Below are 17,233 nucleotides of genomic sequence, written 5' to 3'. Positions count from 1 at the left end.
CAGAGTGGCAGCCGGTTCTGTGATCCATTATGTGTTATCACCAAGTTTGCACTGCCTAGCACTGGGATGATCTCTTTGGTGTAGCTGCATGTCAATGCGTTCCAGTTTGGGCCTGCTAGCTCCGTGTGGCCATAGTCTCTCAAATTATTGGGCGCTCATAAGTGACTGGCTAGCTCCCGTATCGAGCTCCATGCACACCGGGATGCCATTCAATAAAACTTTCATCATCATTTAGTGTATGAGCTGTGGACGTCAGCCACGTGAACCCGCTTAACTTCAGCATCCATGGTTGTTCCCCAGGCCTCATCCTGCATTGCAGACCCCTCGTCTGGTTCCTCTGTCTTGCAGACAAGCCTCGCTACTGCCTTTTTGCACATCCTGGCCAAGTGTCCATTGACATTACAAATCCTACAGGTGTAAAGCTGGAACCTGCAGCTTTTGGCAGTGTATCTACCCCAACACCCCGAGCATGAGCTGAGACTGCTGTTAACAAAAGGACTATTCCCAGGCGTCCTCTCTGATGGCCCGTTTGGCTGTTTCTAAGCACTCTGAATGGTCCCATCACGGAATGCATTGTTCCTTATGATGGCGTGAATTTCCGATCCCCTTTCCATTGTCCCTGTTGCGGGCCCACCCTGGAGCGAGTTGCTGCCTGGACAGTGTTGAATTGCCCTTGTCTGCCTGCCTGGACGGTGTCGAATTGCCCTTACCTGCCTGCGGGACGGTGTCGAATTGCCCTTGCCTGCCTGCAGGGTTCTGTATCACTTTTACAACATTAACTCCCAGGTTCATCGCAACATTAAAACCAGGGCTGCGTGCGTAAATTAGCTTGGTCTCCTCTTCCCCTGCCATAAAGGTCTGAGCTATCACGCCGCCCCTTCTAAAGTCAGGTCCTTGGTCTTTATAAGCTTCCTGAAAATGCTGGCATGATTAATGCCCTCGATGGAAAAAGTTCCTTAACATCTCCCCCCTGCAGGCATCGGAGAACTTACAGAGACTGGCCAAGCGCCGCAGTACTGCCACGAAGTCCGAGATGTTTTGATCCTCCCGACGCCGGTGAGAGTAGAACCGGTGCCGGGCCATGTGCACGCTACTTGCCGGCTTGAGCTGCTCACTGATCAGCTGGCTGAGCTCTTCGAAGGACTTGTCCGCTGGGTTTTGGGGTGCGAGCAGTCTTTCATCAGCGTATACGTCTGTGGACCACAGCTGGTCAGTAGATGCATACGTCTGTGGACCACAGCTGGTCAGTAGATGCGCCCTCCGCTTGTCAGCCGCTGTCGCTCCCAGCCAGTCCTTTGTGACAAAGCTCTGCTGGAGTCGTTCCACGAAGTTGTCCCAGTCCTCACCCACACAGTAATGTTCCTCTGTGCCACCGGTGGCCATCCTCGTGGTTCAGTGATTCCCGTTTCTCGTCGCCAGATGTAGTGTCCCTGCACCTTGTTACAAACTCACACGAGGCATGGATATATCAGACACGGTCACTCTGTGACCTTCACTTTATTTCCAGGACCAAGGAGTGCTGACCCTGGGTGGGATCTCCCCTTTTATACCTGGAAACCCAGGTGAGGAGTGTCTCCCGCAAGCTCACCCCCTGTGGTCAGGGTGTGTATTTCAAGGGTGCAGGTACAGTGTGCATGAGTTACAATTACATTACTATTGTCATTGCAAGATGGTGAAATGCATGACATTTGTGGTGGAGGAACAATGAGAAATTGTGATGGAGGTGTGGCAAATGAAGGTACGGGGCCCAGAAGAGCCGAGGGCCCAGGGGCAGCACGGGCCAGCCCACACTGCGATATGTCCATGCACCAGAGCAGGTCGCCAGTCGTCTTGTTTAACCCTTGCCACTGGACCAAGACCTAGCTCTGACAAGCCCGTGTGGTGGCTGGTGTGCAACGGTCACCCCACGTTAAAACAATCCACGCACAGGAATCTTCCATCCCCTCAACTGGAGTTCAGGACTGGAACATCGGGTCCTTCATTGAAACATCTGTGAACTCTCGTGTGGAAGCAAGTCAACCTCGTTCGAGGGAGCACCTCTGATGATACTGTACTGAAGCTAAGAATGTGCACCATACAACATCAGAATGGATGGAAACAGGATTGTAGGATAGCACAGCCGGCTCAGCCAGCCGATTGCAATGTCAAGCCGTGACTCAGTGGCTGCACTTGCACCGCTAAGCCACAAGACAGAGGGTTCAATTCCCACTCCAGGGGCTGCAGGCTGACACTTCAGTGTACGGAGGGGTCAGTGTAGTACGGAGGGGTCAGTGTACGGAGGGGTCAGTGTAGTACTGAGGGGTCAGTGTACGGAGGGGTCAGTGTACTGAGGGGTCAGTGTACGGAGGGGTCAGTGTAGTACTGAGGGGTCAGTGTACGGAGGGGTCAGTGTAGTACTGAGGGGTCAGTGTACGGAGGGGTCAGTGTAGTACTGAGGGGTCAGTGTAGTACTGAGGGGTCAGTGTACGGAGGGGTCAGTGCACTGAGGGGTCAGTGTAGTACGGAGGGGTCAGTGTACGGAGGGGTCAGTGCACTGAGGGGTCAGTGTGGTACTGAGGGGTCAGTGTACGGAGGGGTCAGTGCACTGAGGGGTCAATGTAGTACTGAGGGGTCAGTGTACGTAGGGGTCAGTGTACAGAGGGGTCAGTGTACGGAGGGGTCAGTGCAGTACTGAGGGGTCAGTGTAGTGCTGAGGGGTCAGTGTACGGAGGGGTCAGTGTAGTACTGAGGGGTCAGTGTACTGAGGGGTCAGTGCACTGAGGGGTCAGTGTAGTACGGAGGGGTCAGTGTACGGAGGGGTCAGTGTACTGAGGGGTCAGTGTAGTACTGAGGGGTCAGTGTAGTGCTGAGGGGTCAGTGTACGGAGGGGTCAGTGTAGTACTGAGGGGTCAGTGTACTGAGGGGTCAGTGCACTGAGGGGTCAGTGTAGTACGGAGGGGTCAGTGTACGTAGGGGTCAGTGTACAGAGGGGTCAGTGTACGGAGGGGTCAGTGCAGTACTGAGGGGTCAGTGTAGTGCTGAGGGGTCAGTGTAGTACGGAGGGGTCAGTGTACGGAGGGGTCAGTGTACTGAGGGGTCAGTGTAGTACTGAGGGGTCAGTGTAGTGCTGAGGGGTCAGTGTACGGAGGGGTCAGTGTAGTACTGAGGGGTCAGTGTACTGAGGGGTCAGTGCACTGAGGGGTCAATGTAGTACTGAGGGGTCAGTGTACGTAGGGGTCAGTGTACAGAGGGGTCAGTGTACGGAGGGGTCAGTGCAGTACTGAGGGGTCAGTGTAGTGCTGAGGGGTCAGTGTACGGAGGGGTCAGTGTAGTACTGAGGGGTCAGTGTACTGAGGGGTCAGTGCACTGAGGGGTCAGTGTAGTACGGAGGGGCCAGTGTACGGAGGGGTCAGTGTACTGAGGGGTCAGTGTACTGAGGGGTCAGTGTATGCAGGGATTGATGATGTTTCGGAGGAGATGTTAAACTGTGATCGGACTTTCCCTGTTAGGTCGATGGGACTATTTGAAGAAGAGCAGGATCGTTTTCAGTCCCACATTGATTCCTGAACCAACACTACTGAAACAGACTTTATCTCGTTCTGATTTGTGAGATGTTTGGTCACATTTGTCTATGGTACCACAGTACTTTATTAGCTGTGAAATGCTTTGGGACATACTAAAGACATGTAAATGGAAGTTTTCCTAATTCCAACGATATACAACATTGGCATGGAATCTCGCAAATATATTTAGTCCAATGAGGGAAATGAATAAAACTCAAAGTTGAATTTCCAAGGCAGAATAACAAAAAAATTCACATTGCCGCAACATATTGAACAAAACTCTAAAACATCGTCATCATGATCGGCATCATCGAGGGAGACTTGCTTCCACTCCTGAAGTGAGTTGTTTGGTGACTGAACAGTCCAATACGAGAGCCACAGTCCCTGTCGCAGGTGGGACAGACAGTGGTTGAGGGAAGGGGAGGGTGGGACAGACAGTGGTTGAGGGAAAGGGAGGGTGGGACAGACAGTGGTTGATGGAAGGGGAGAGTGGGACAGACAGTGGTTGAGGGAAGGGGAGGGTGGGACAGACAGTGGTTGAGGGAAGGGGAGGGCGGGACAGACAGTGGTTGAGGGAAGGGGAGGGCGGGACAGACAGTGGTTGATGGAAGGGGAGTTTGGGACAGACAGTGGTTGATGGTAGGGGAGGGTGGAACAGACAGTGGTTGAGGGAAGGGGAGGGTGGGACAGACAGTGGTTGATGGAAGGGGAGGGTGGGACAGACAGTGGTTGAGGGAAGGGGAGGGTGGGACAGACAGTGGTTGAGGGAAGGGGAGGGTGGGACAGACAGTGGTTGAGGGAAGGGGAGGGTGGGACAGACAGTGGTTGATGGAAGGGGAGGGTGGGACAGACAGTGGTTGAGGGAAGGGGAGGGTGGGACAGACAGTGGTTGAGGGAAGGGGAGGGTGGGACAGACAGTGGTTGAGGGAAGGGAGGGTGGAACAGACAGTGGTTGAGGGAAGGGGAAGGTGGGACAGACAGTGGTTGAGGGAAGGGAGTGTGGGACAGACAGTGGTTGAGGGAAGGGGAGGGTGGGACAGACAGTGGTTGAGGGAAGGGGAGGGTGGGACAGACAGTGGTTGAGGGAAGGGGAGGGTGGGACAGACAGTGGTTGAGGGAAGGGGAGGGTGGGACAGACAGTGGTTGAGGGAAGGGGAGGGTGGGACAGACAGTGGTTGAGGGAAGGGAGGGTGGAACAGACAGTGGTTGAGGGAAGGGGAAGGTGGGACAGACAGTGGTTGAGGGAAGGGAGTGTGGGACAGACAGTGGTTGAGGGAAGGGGAGGGTGGGACAGACAGTGGTTGAGGGAAGGGGAGGGTGGGACAGACAGTGGTTGAGGGAAGGGAGGGTGCGCCAGACAGTGGTTGAGGGAAGGGGAGGGTGGGACAGACAGTGGTTGAGGGAAGGGGAGGGTGGGACAGACAGTGGTTGAGGGAAGGGGAGGGTGGGACAGACAGTGGTTGATGGAAGGGGAGGGTGGGACAGACAGTGGTTGAGGGAAGGGGAGGGTGGGACAGACAGTGGTTGAGGGAAGGGGAGGGTGGGACAGACAGTGGTTGAGGGAAGGGAGGGTGGAACAGACAGTGGTTGAGGGAAGGGGAAGGTGGGACAGACAGTGGTTGAGGGAAGTGAGTGTGGGACAGACAGTGGTTGAGGGAAGGGGAGGGTGGGACAGACAGTGGTTGAGGGAAGGGGAGGGTGGGACAGACAGTGGTTGAGGGAAGGGAGGGTGCGCCAGACAGTGGTTGAGGGAAGGGGAGGGTGGGACAGACAGTGGTTGATGGAAAGGGAGGGTGGGACAGACAGTGGTTGAGGGAAGGGGAGGGTGGGACAGACAGTGGTTGAGGGAAGGGGAGGGTGGGACAGACAGTGGTTGAGGGAAGGGGAGGGTGGGACTGGTTTGCCGCACGCTCCTTCCGCTGCCTGCGCTTGCTTTCTGCATGCACTTGGCGACGAGACTCGAGGTGCTCAGTGCCCTCCCGGATGCACTTCCTCCACTGAGGGCGGACTGGTCTTTGGCCAGGGACTCCCGGGTGTTGGTGGGGATGTTGCGGCAGATATGACGGCACTTAGACGCTCCGTAGACTCTTGGGGATCCGCGGCCTTCCTCCCCCAAGCAGCACCGATACGTTCGTTCCCTCGCACCTGTGCTGCAATTGTAGCTGCCACATCAGGAGAATGAGAGGGGATCTTATCGAAAGGTATCAGATTATGAGGGGGCTTGACAAGGTGGATGCAGAGAGGATGTTTCCACTGATGGGGGAGACTAGAACTAGAGGACATAGTCTTAGATTAAGGGGCCGCCCATTTAAAACTGAAATGAGGAGGAATTTCTTCTCTCAGAGGGTTGTAAGTCTGTGGAATTCACTGCCTCAGAGAGCTGTGGAAGCTGGGACATTGAATATATTTAAGACCGAAATAGACAGTTTCTTAAACGATAAGGGGATAAGGGGTTAAGGGGAGCGGGCGGGGAAGTGGAGCTGAGTCCATGATCAGATCAGCCATGATCTTATTAAATGGCGGAGCAGGCTCGAGGGGCTGAATGGCCGACTCCTGCTCCTATTTCTTATGTTCTTATTACCCTCAGGGTGACTTTCCTGTGGGAATAACGGCATAATTAAGGCTGCAAATGTTCATGTTTGAAGGGCTAATAAGACTGGAACACTTTTTTTGTGGTCAACATTGCAGCATTAATCGGGGCCTTAACACCACCGGCTTTCTGACTGGACTGAATTTCGCCCCCCTGCTCTGTTCAGTTCAATCCTACACTCAATCCCTGCAGTGCACTTGCCAACTGAGCCATCAATTGTAAAACAAGTCAATCATATGGTATTTCATTTCCTTTGATAGCAATCTGTTCCAGAACCCTGCAAGTCTGTGGGGGGAGAAAGTTCTACTCTACTCTTGCTTAAAACGTGAAGCCTGCCACTCAACATTTTAAAGTTCAGTGTGTGAACTTTGCATATACAGGTTGGATCGCCCTTTCCCAGGACTTCCTTATCCGGGACCACCCCTCGTCCAGCAACATTCCAGCCAGGGGGGAGGGGCGGTGCAATCGCACAACTCGCTGTACTCTTCACAAGCAGCAACAAGTGTTCAGGGACTAAACTACTAATTGTACGGGGTAAACACATCCTCATTATAACTAGCTTCCCATTGCTGGAACACACAATCAACTAAATTGTAAGACGAACAAGATTGCAAATGAAATTGACAGTTGACCAAGCCCCCGTTCCATCCTTCGCTCCACATCTCGATTTTGATATTCAAAACAGACAGATAAACAGCTACATAGAAATATTAATCCCAACTTCGGAATCATGTCCCTGACTCTCATGTCTTAAACACCAAGAGGATACTGTAGTGTATGGAGAAAGAGTCAGACTGAACACTGTGAGCTCAAAGTAAAGTGTGACCTTAGTCTTTTATTGCAGGTCTCTAGAGTGCCTCTCCAACCTGTGAGGCCTCCTTAAATACCTGTGCTCCCAAGGGATTATGGAATCCCTTGGGACTCCAGGGGATGAGCCCTCTGGTGGCTGTACAGAGTAAATACAAGTTTACATATATAACAACACTCCCCCGCCGACCCCCACCAAAGTAAAAAGTGTAACTATTTACAATGTGAGTCGATCTGGGGCCCTTCTTGCCCTGGTTGATCGTCTCGGGGCAAATGCTGGTTTTGGCGAATCATTTGTTGGGCCCTCGCTGGGCTGCTGTGCAGCTGGCCTTGCTGGGCTGTCTGGTGTGTTGGGTCCTGCTGGGCTGCTGTGGATGATGGGTTCTGCTTCGTGGTCAACCGTGATGCCGGTTGCCACTGGTGTGTATGTTGGGGGATCAAAAAAGGTAGGGTCCAAGGTGGGTTGCTCAGGATAGTCCGTGATTCTGAGTTTGATTTGGTCCAAGTGTTTCCGGTGAATGAGTCCATTTGAAAGTTTGACCCGAAACACCCTGCTCCCTCTTTGGCCACGACAGTGCCGGGAAGCCACTTGGGACCTGGTCCATAATTTAATACAAATACAGGATCATTGATTTCAATCTCGCGTGACACATTTGCGCTATCATGGTATGCACTTTGTTGAAGCCGCCTGCTCTCTATGTTCATGTAGATCAGGGTGAACTAACGAGAGCCTTGACTTAAGTGCTCTTTTCATGAGCAGTTCAGCAGGTGGGACCCCAGTGAGTGAGTGGGGTCTCGTGCGGTAGCTAAGCAGGACTCAGGATAGTTGAGTCTGCAGTGAGCCTTCAGTTACCCTCTTCACGCCTTGCTTGATGGTTTGCACTGCTCTCTCTGCCTGATAATTGGACGCTGGTTTAAATGGGGCAGATGTGACATGTTTGATACCATTATGGGTCATGAATTCTTTGAACTCAGCACTGGTAAAACATGGCCCGTTGTCGCTCACCAGGACATTGGGTAAGCCGTGTGTGGCGAACATGGCCCGCAGGCTTTCAGTGGTGGCAGCGGACGTGCTAGCCGACATTATCTCACATTCAATGTACTTGGAGTACGCGTCTACAACCACAAGGAACATTTTACCCAAGAATGGGCCTGCATAGTCGAAGTGTACCCTAGGCCACAGTTTGGAGGGCCAAGATCATAAACTTAGTGGCGCCTCCCTGGGTACATTGCTTAACTGCGAGCATGTATTACATCTGTGAACGCCGGACTCTAAGTCCGCATCGATACCAGGCCACCACACGTGGGATCTGGCTATCGCTTTCATCATTTCGATGCCTGGGTGGGTACTGTGGAGATCATTGATGAAAGTGTCTCTGCCCTTCTTGGGGATCACTACTCAATTGCCCCACAGAAGGCAGTCTGCCTGTATAGACATTTCATCTTTGCGTCGCTGGAACGGCTTTATCTCTTCCTGCATTTCCACTGGGACACTGAACCAGCTCCCGTGAAGCACACAGCTTTTGACTAGAGATAATAAGGGGTCCTGTCTTGTCCAGGTTTTGATCCACCGGGCAGTGATGGGTGATTGCTCACTCTCAAATGCTTCCATAACCATGGCTAGATCTGCGGGCTGCGCCATTTCCACCCCCGTGGTGGGCAATGGCAGCCTACTGAGAGCATCGGTGCAGTTTTCTGTGCCTGGCCTGTGGCGGATGGTCTAGTTGTATGCGGACAACGTGAACGTCCATCTCTGGATGCGGGCCGATGCGTTGGTATTTATCCCTTTACTCTCGGAAAACAGGGATAAAAGTGGCTTATGGTCAGTTTCCAATTCAAATTTTAGCCCAAACAGATATTGATACTTTTCTTTACCCCATAGACACACGCTAACGCTTCTTTCTCAATCATGCTGTAGGCTCTCTCAGCCTTAGACAGACTCCTGGATGCATAAGCAACCGGTTGCAGTTTCCCGAAATCATTAGCTTGTTGCAATACACACCCGATGCCATATGATGACGCATCACATGCTAGTACCAAATGCTTACATGGATCATGCAACACAAGCAATTTGTTTGAGCATAACAATTTTCTCGCTTTTACAAAGGCATTTTCTTGGCTTTTTCCCCAAACCCATTAATGCAATAGTAAGGAAGGAAATTATCTTGGATGATGTGGAATCGGTATGGGTGGAGCTACGGAATTCCAAAGGGCAGAAAACGCTAGTGGGAGTTGTGTACAGACCACCAAACAGTAGTAGTGAGGTTGGGGACAGCATCAAACAAGAAATAAGGGATGTGTGCAATAAAGGTACAGCAGTTATCATGGGTGACTTTAATCTACATATAGATTGCACTAACCAAACTGGTAGCAATGCGGTGGAGGAGGATTTCCTGGAGTGTATGAGGGATGGTTTTCTAGACTAATATGTCGAGGAACCAACTGGAGGGCTGGCCATCCTAGACTGGGTGATGTGTAATGAGAAAGGGCTAATGAGCAATCTTGTTGTGCGAGGCCCCTTGGGGAAGAGTGACCATAATATGGTAGAATTCTTTATTAAGCTGGAGAGTGACACAGTTAATTCAGAGACTAGGGTCCTGAACTTAAGGAAAGGTAACTTTGATAGTATGAGACGTGAATTGGCTCGGATAGTTGGTGAGTGATACTTAAAGGGTTGACGGTGGATAGGCAATGGCAAACATTTAAAGATCACATGGATGAACTTCAACAATTGTACATCCCTGTCTGGAGTAAAAATAAAACGGGGAAGGTGGCTCAACCGTGGCTAACAAGGGAAGTTACGGATAGTGTTAAATCCAAGGAAGAGGCATATAAATTGGCCAGAAAAAACCTGAGGACTGGGAGAATTTGATACACAGCAGAGGAGGACTAAGGGTTTAATTAAGAGGAGGAAATAGAGTATGAGAGGAAGCTTGCTGGGAACATAAAAACTGACTGCAAAAGCTTCTATAGATATGTGAAGAGAAAAAGATTAGTGAAAACAAACGTAAGTCCCTTGCAGTCAGATTCAGGTGAATTTATAATGGGGAACAAAGAATTGACGGAACAGTTAATCAAATAATTTGGTTCTGTTTTCACGAAGGAAGACACAAAAACCTTCCGGAAATACTAGGGGACCGAGGGTCGAGTGAGAAGGAGGAACTGAAGGATATCCTTATAAAGCGGGAAATGGTGTTAGGGAAATTGATGGGTTTGAAGGCCAATAAATCCCCAGGGCCTGATAGTCTGCATCCCAGAGTACTTAAGGAAGTGGCCCTAGAAATAGTGGATGCATTGGTGATCATTTTCCAACAGTCTATCGACTCTGGATCAGTTCCTATGGACTGGAGGGTAGTTAATGTAACACCACTGTTTAAAAAAGGAAAGAGAGAGAAAACGGGTAATTATAGACTGGTTAGCCTGATATCAGTCGTGGGGAAAATGTTGGAATCAATTATTAAAGATTAAATAGCAGCGCATTTGGAAAGCAGTGATAGGATCGGCCCAAGTCAGCAAGGATTTATGAAAGGGAAATCATGCTTGACAAATCTTCTGGAATTTTTTGAGGATGTAACTAATAGAGTGGACAAGGGAGAACCAGTGGATGTGGTGTATTTGGACTTTCAAAAGGCTTTTGACAAGGTCCCACACAAGAGATTGGTGTGCAAAATTAAATCACATGGTATTGGGGGTAATGTACTGACGTGGATAGAGAACTGGTTGGCAGACAGGAAGCAGAGAGTCGGGATAAACGGGTCCTTTTCAGAATGGCAGGCAGTGACTAGTGGAGTGCCGCAGGGCTCAGTGCTGGGACCCCAGCTCTTTACAATATACATTAATGATTTGGATGAAGGAATTGAGTGTAATATCTCCAAGTTTGCAGATGACACTAAACTGGGTGGCAGTGTGAGCTGTGAGGAGGATGCTAACAGGTTGCAGGGTGACTTGGACAGATTAGGTGAGTGGGCAACTGCATGGCAGATGCAGCATAATGTGGATAAATGTGAGGTCATCTATTTTGGTGGTTAAAAACACGAAGGCAGAATATTATCTGAATGGTGGCAGATTAGGAAAAGGGGAGGTGCAACGAGACCTGGGTGTCATGGTACATCAGTCATTGAAAGTTGGCATGCAGGTACAGCAGGCGGTAAAGAAAGCAAATGGTATGTTGGCCTTCATAGCGAGGGGATTTGAGTATCGGAGCAGGGAGGTCTTACTGCAGTTGTACAGGGCCTTGGTGAGGCCTCACCTGGAGTATTGTGTACAGTTTTGGTCTCCTAATCTGAGGAAAGACATTCTTGCTACTGAGGGAGTGCAGCGAAGGTTAACCAGACTGATTCCCGGGATGGCGGGATTGACATATGAGGAGAGACTGGATCAACTGGACCTTTATACACTGGAGTTTAGAAGGATGTGAGGGGAGCTCGAAGAAACTAAAATTCTGACGGGACTGGACAGATTAGATGCGGGAAGAATGTTCCTGATGTTGGGGAAGTCCAGAACCAGGGGACACAGTCTAAGGATAAGGGGTAGACCATTTAGGACTGAGATGAGGAGAAACTTCTTCCTTCAGAGTTGTTAACCTGTGGAATACCCTGTCGCAGAGAGTTGTTGATGCCAGTTCATTGGATATATTCAAGAGGAAGTTAGATATGGCCCTTATGGCTAAAGGGATCAAGTGGTATGGAGAGAAAGCAGGAAAGGGGTACTGAGGGAATGATCAGCCATGATCTTGTTGAATGGTGGTGCAGGCTCGAAGGGCCGAATGGCCTACTCCTGCACCTATTTTCTATGTTTCTATGTTTCTATTCGCCCCCTTTTCGTAGTAAGACATACAGTGGTTCTAGCAGGGTGCTGAGACCCGGGAAGAAGCTACCAAAATAGTTCAAGAGTCCCTGAAACGACCGCAGCTCCATCACGTTCTGTGGCCTCGGTGCGTTCTCGATTGCCTCCGTCTTCGCATTAGTGGGCCTGATGCCGTCCGCCGCAATCCTCCTTCCCAAAAACTCCACTTCAGGTGCCAGGAAAACGCACTTCGACCGTTTTAACCTGAGCCCCACGCGGTTGAGTCGACTAAGAACCTCCTCCAGGTTCTGCAGGTGCTCGACTGTGTTCCGACCTGTGACCAAGATGTCTTCCTGGAAGACCACGGTGTGCGGGACCGACTTCAGTAAACTTCCATGTTTCTCTGGAATATCGCCGCCACTGATCAGATTCCAAACGGGCATCAGTTATAAACAAAAAGACCTTTGTGCGTGTTGATGCAGGTGAGGGCTTTCGATGATTCCTCCAGTTCCTGTGTCATGTAGGCTGAGGATCCAGCTTCGTGAATGTCTTTCCTCCCACCAGCGTTGCAAAGAGGTCGTCTGCCTTTGGTAGTGGGTATTGGTCCTGCAGGGAGAATCGATTGATAGTTACTTTGTAATCGCCGCAGATTCTGATGGTGCCGTCTCCCTTGAGGATTGGGACGAAAGGACTGGCCCACTCGCTGAACTCGATCGGTGAGATGGTGCCCTCTCTTTGCAGCCAGTCTAGCTCGATCTCTACCCTTTCTGTCATCATGTATGGTATTGCTCTCGCCTTGTGATGGATGGGTCGCGCCCCCGGAATTAGGTGGATCTGCACTTTTGCTCCTTGGAATTTCCTGATGCCTGGTTTGAACCGTGAAGGAAATTTGTTTAAGACCTGGGCACACGAAGTGTCGTCAGCGGGCGATAGCGTTCGGACAGCGTCCCAGTTCCAGCGTATCTTTCCCAGACAGTTCCTGCCGAGCAGCGTGGGACCATCGCCCGATACCACCCAGAGTGGTAGCTTGTGCACCGCTCCATCGTAGGAGACCTTTACGGTAGCACTGCCGATTACAGGAATCAGTTATTTCGTGTAAGTTCTTAGTTTCGTGCGAACTGGAGTTAAGACTGGCCTTGAGGCCTTGTTGCACCACAACCTTTCAAAAGTCTTTTTGCCCATGGACTGGCTCACACCCGTGTCCAGCTCCATTGACACTGGGAGTCCATTTAGTTCAACATTCAGCATTATCGGGGGACAATTCGTGGTGAATGTGTGCACCCCATGTATCTCTGCCTCCTCTATCAGAGGTTCTGTTTCATCGTGATCCTCCGTGGATCTGACCTCCTCTGCAACATGGTGGCTTGCAGGTTTAGCAGGCCTAGCAGCTCGCCTGCACACTCGTTGGAGGTGTCCCATTGTTCCACAGCCCTTGCAAATGTATCCTTTGAATCAGCATGAATGGAAATGATGATCACCCCCACAGCGCCAACAAAGTGTTAATGGCCTTGCATTCATCACCCTTGATGGTGGACTCTGAGACATCTGTGGACGTGTAGCTGCAGGTATGTGTGACCTGCCCTGTCCATTACGATTCGAAAACAACATCACTTTGTTCACAGTACTTGTAGCAGCATTTCTGTGCTGAGAGATTTGCTTCGTATTGTCACTGGTGGCAATGAATGCCTGGGTTATCGCTATGGCCTTACTCAAGGTTGGGGTCTCTACAGTCAAAAGTTTGTGAAGTGTGGTTTTGTGGCCAATGCCAAGTACGAAAAAGTCTCTGAGCACGTGCTCCAAATGTCCTCCAAATTTGCAATGTCCTGCAAGGCGTCTTAGCTCAGCGACATAACTCGCCACTTCCTGGCCTTCAGACCTTTTGTAGGTGTAGAACCGGTACCTCGCCATCAGAACGCTTTCCTTCGGGTTCAAATGCTCTCGGAGCAGTGTGCACAAATCGTCATACGATTTCTCCATGGGTTTCGCTGGAGTCAGCAGATTCTTCATGGGGCCATACGTTGGTGCCCCACAGACTGTGAGGAGGATCGCCCTTCGTTTGGCAGCGTTCTCTTCCTCAGCTAGCTCATTGGCCACAAAGTATTGGTCGAGTCGCTCCACAAAGGTTTCCCAATCATCTCCCTCCAAGAATTTCTCCAGGATGCCCACTGTTCTCTGCATCTTTGGGTTCGCTATCTGTATCTCGTCGCCAGTTGTTGTGTATGGAGAAAGAGTCAGACTGAACACTGTGAGCTCAAAGTAAAGTGTGACCTTAGTCTTTTATTGCAGGTCTCCAGAGTGCCTCTCCAACCTGTGAAGCCTCCTTAAATACCTGTGCTCCCAAGGGATTATGGGATCCCTTGGGGCTCCAGGGGATGAGCCCTCTGGTGGCTGTACAGAGTAAATACAAGTTACCTAAAAACAGATACTACTCCAAGTGCCGAAGAGTGACAAATTACTCACTCGTCTTCACAAAACATTTTAAATGGACGAACGATATTTTAAAAAGGAGCTTTGCAGAACAAACACCGATATAATCTTCCTCCTCAGTCAGCTGCCCCTTCCTCGTCGCCTGCTGGAATTCCTGTAACCACAGTCCTCGGGCCAGCAGTTCCCCCCCACCTCCCCACAGCACTCCCTCCGGGGGTCCAGCTGCCCCCCCCCACAGCGCTCCCCCCCCACAGCGCCCCCCCTCCCCCACAGCCCCCTCCCACCACAGTGCCCCCCCCCACAGCCCCCCCCACAGCACTCCCTCCGGGGGTCCAGCTGACCCCCCCACAGCGCTCCCCCACCCCACAGCGCCCCCCCCCACAGCTCCCCCCCACCACAGCGCTCCCTGCGGGGGTCCGGCTGCCCCTCTCCCCCACAGCCCCCCCCCCCCACAGCGCTCCCCCCCCACAGCGCCCCCCCTCCCCCACAGCCCCCTCCCACCACAGTGCCCCCCCCCACAGCCCCCCCCCCCATAGCACTCCCTCCGGGGGTCCAGCTGACCCCCCCACAGCGCTCCCCCACCCCACAGCGCCCCCCCCCACAGCTCCCCCCCACCACAGCGCTCCCTGCGGGGGTTCGGCTGCCCCCCTCCCCCACAGCCCCCCCCCCCCCCACAGCACTCCCTCCGGGGATCCAGCTGCCCCCCTCCCCCACAGCTCCCCCCCCCACCACAGCGCTCCCTGCGGGGGGTCGTGCAGACTCTTTGGGCAGCGCCGACCTCCATTCCCCCCCACCCCGGGGTCCTCCCCTCAAGCGGCAAAGTCCCTTATTGGGCACTGGCCCGGCTCCAAGGGTGCCGGATAAGGGAGCTTCAACCCGTACTCTAAATATTCATAAAGATTTGCATTATTTCTTTCTCCATAGTTATAGAGAGATAATACATGAGACAAAACAGTAACTTGGGCGAGACAGTCATTTGATGCACTGCACACCAGGATTTAATTACAGTCTCACAGGGCACTGGCACAAACACAAGTAACTGTCAACTGACAGGACAGGAAGCAATTGAGCCGAGTGGATAGAATGATCGAAGCGGGAGCTGGAAAGTACTGCCAACATTCACAAGCATGGCATAGGTGGTTTTATTAAAGGATTTAATACAGTGCTTTGAAGGCAGAACCACTAAAATCAATACTCCCACCAACAATGTCAAATCAGAGCTTAAAAAATGAATTGCATATTCTGTAAAAACTCACTTTAAACAGGAGTCATTACCAACTTAAGGTTATTGCATGAATTTTGAAATAACAATAGTCCTAATACAAGTGTACTACAAAAAGAGGTTCTGTAGTTTAGTTCCACTCCCTGGCCCTGGACAACGTGAACCATTTCCCATACCTCGGGAGTCCCTTATCAACAAGAGCAGGCATCAACGACGAGATTCAACACCGCCTCCAGTGCACCAGTGCAGCCTTCGGCCGCCTGAGGAAAAGAGTGTTCAAAGACCAGGTTCTCAAATCCACCACCCAGCTCATGGTCTACAGGGCTGTAGTAATACCCGCCCTCCTGTATGGCTCAGAGACATGGACCATGCACAGTAGACACCTCAAGTCGCTGGAGAAATGCCACCAACGATGTCTCCGCAAGATCCTATAAATCCCCTGGGAGGACAGACGTACCAACATCAGCGTCCTTGACCAGGCCAACATCCCCAGCACTGACCACACTCGATCAGCTCCGCTGGGCGGGCCACATTGTCCGCATGCCAGACACGAGATTCCCAAAGCAAGCGCTCTACTCAGAACTCCTTCACAGCAAGCGAGCCAAAGGTGGGCAGAGAAAATGTTACAGGGACACCCTCAAAGCCTCCCTGAGAGAGTGCAACATCCTCACCGACACCTGGGAGTTCCTGGCCAAAGACCGCCCTAAGTGGAGGAAGTGCATCCGGGAGGGCGCTGAGCACCTCGAGTCTCGTCGCCGAGAGCATGCAGAAACCAAGCGCAGGCAGCGGAAGGAGCGTGCGGCAAACCAGTCCCACCCTCCCCTTCCCTCAACCACTGTCTGTCCCACCTGTGACAGGGACTGTGGTTCTCGTATTGGACTGTTCAGTCACCTAAAGACTCACTTTTAGAGTGGAAGCAAGTCTTCCTCGATTCCGAGGGACTACCTATGATGATGATGATGATGATGATGACAAGAGGGCCTGAAGCCAAGACCTCTTTGTTTATGTACCATGTAATGCCTCTTGTGAATTTATTGATCTGGACAAATCACACACTTCCTACCATAGGTTATTGTTTTTGATCATTTCAATTTAATTGGAGAACAAGATTTGCTCAGCGATGATGGAGTTGCAAGGATTACTTTGTAACTGACTGAACAGAAGGTGCACATTATTCCAGTGGGAGAATACACAGGGAGCAGATGGGCTGCCAAACTTTACAACAGTTTAATGCAGCATCATAGCACTGGGAAAGATGACGGCAGAAACTTTAGGAGATATTTTAAACATTTGAGCATGCGATCTTTGTACAGTCGTGGCTGTACTGAATGACGTATGCACTCTCAAACAGGCCTATCATTTGCTCATTGAGAAGATGTTGTGACAGATTCCCTACCAGTATCTTTGAACAACTGCTCCAGCACCAGTCAAACATATTTTGAATATATATTATATATATTATAAACATATTTTGAATATATATTATATATATTATAGACATATTTTGAATATTTCTGGAGAAATTATCCTCTCTGTATATTACCTGTTCGCTCTAACATTCGGCCAACCCAGGACATCAGATCCTCGATCCGTGCAAAGCAGGAGGCAACATACCAACACTTTTTCTGGGCGTGGTTTGCACAGAATTCTTTCTGTAACCCGAATAAATCGAATCCACAACTTGTCTGCTCCTCCCCCAAAAGGCTGCGGGATTGTGTCAGTGTATTGTCACATCCTCTCCTGTCACAACCACCTCTTCAATCTCCACATCATCTCATTCCAGAAGAATGAAACTGTTCCAGTGCACCAGGGATAACTTCTCTTGACCCACTACCCGACTTCCAGTCCCCTTTCTAACAG

The 17,233-nt window shown here is 51.1% G+C and overlaps 1 protein-coding gene across 1 annotated transcript in view; it reads right to left on the bottom strand.

Annotated features, from left to right (window-relative positions):
- Positions 1–17,233, bottom strand: part of LOC139250546 (organic cation/carnitine transporter 2-like) — a 336,028-nt gene that overhangs the window by 302,267 nt on the left and 16,528 nt on the right. The gene's annotated exons all lie outside the window — the stretch shown is intronic.

The sequence above is a fragment of the Pristiophorus japonicus genome, unplaced genomic scaffold (assembly GCF_044704955.1).
Source record: "Pristiophorus japonicus isolate sPriJap1 unplaced genomic scaffold, sPriJap1.hap1 HAP1_SCAFFOLD_388, whole genome shotgun sequence".
In the NCBI taxonomy this organism is placed as follows: Eukaryota; Metazoa; Chordata; class Chondrichthyes; family Pristiophoridae; genus Pristiophorus; species Pristiophorus japonicus.
This window is presented reverse-complemented; position numbering and strand designations above follow the sequence as displayed.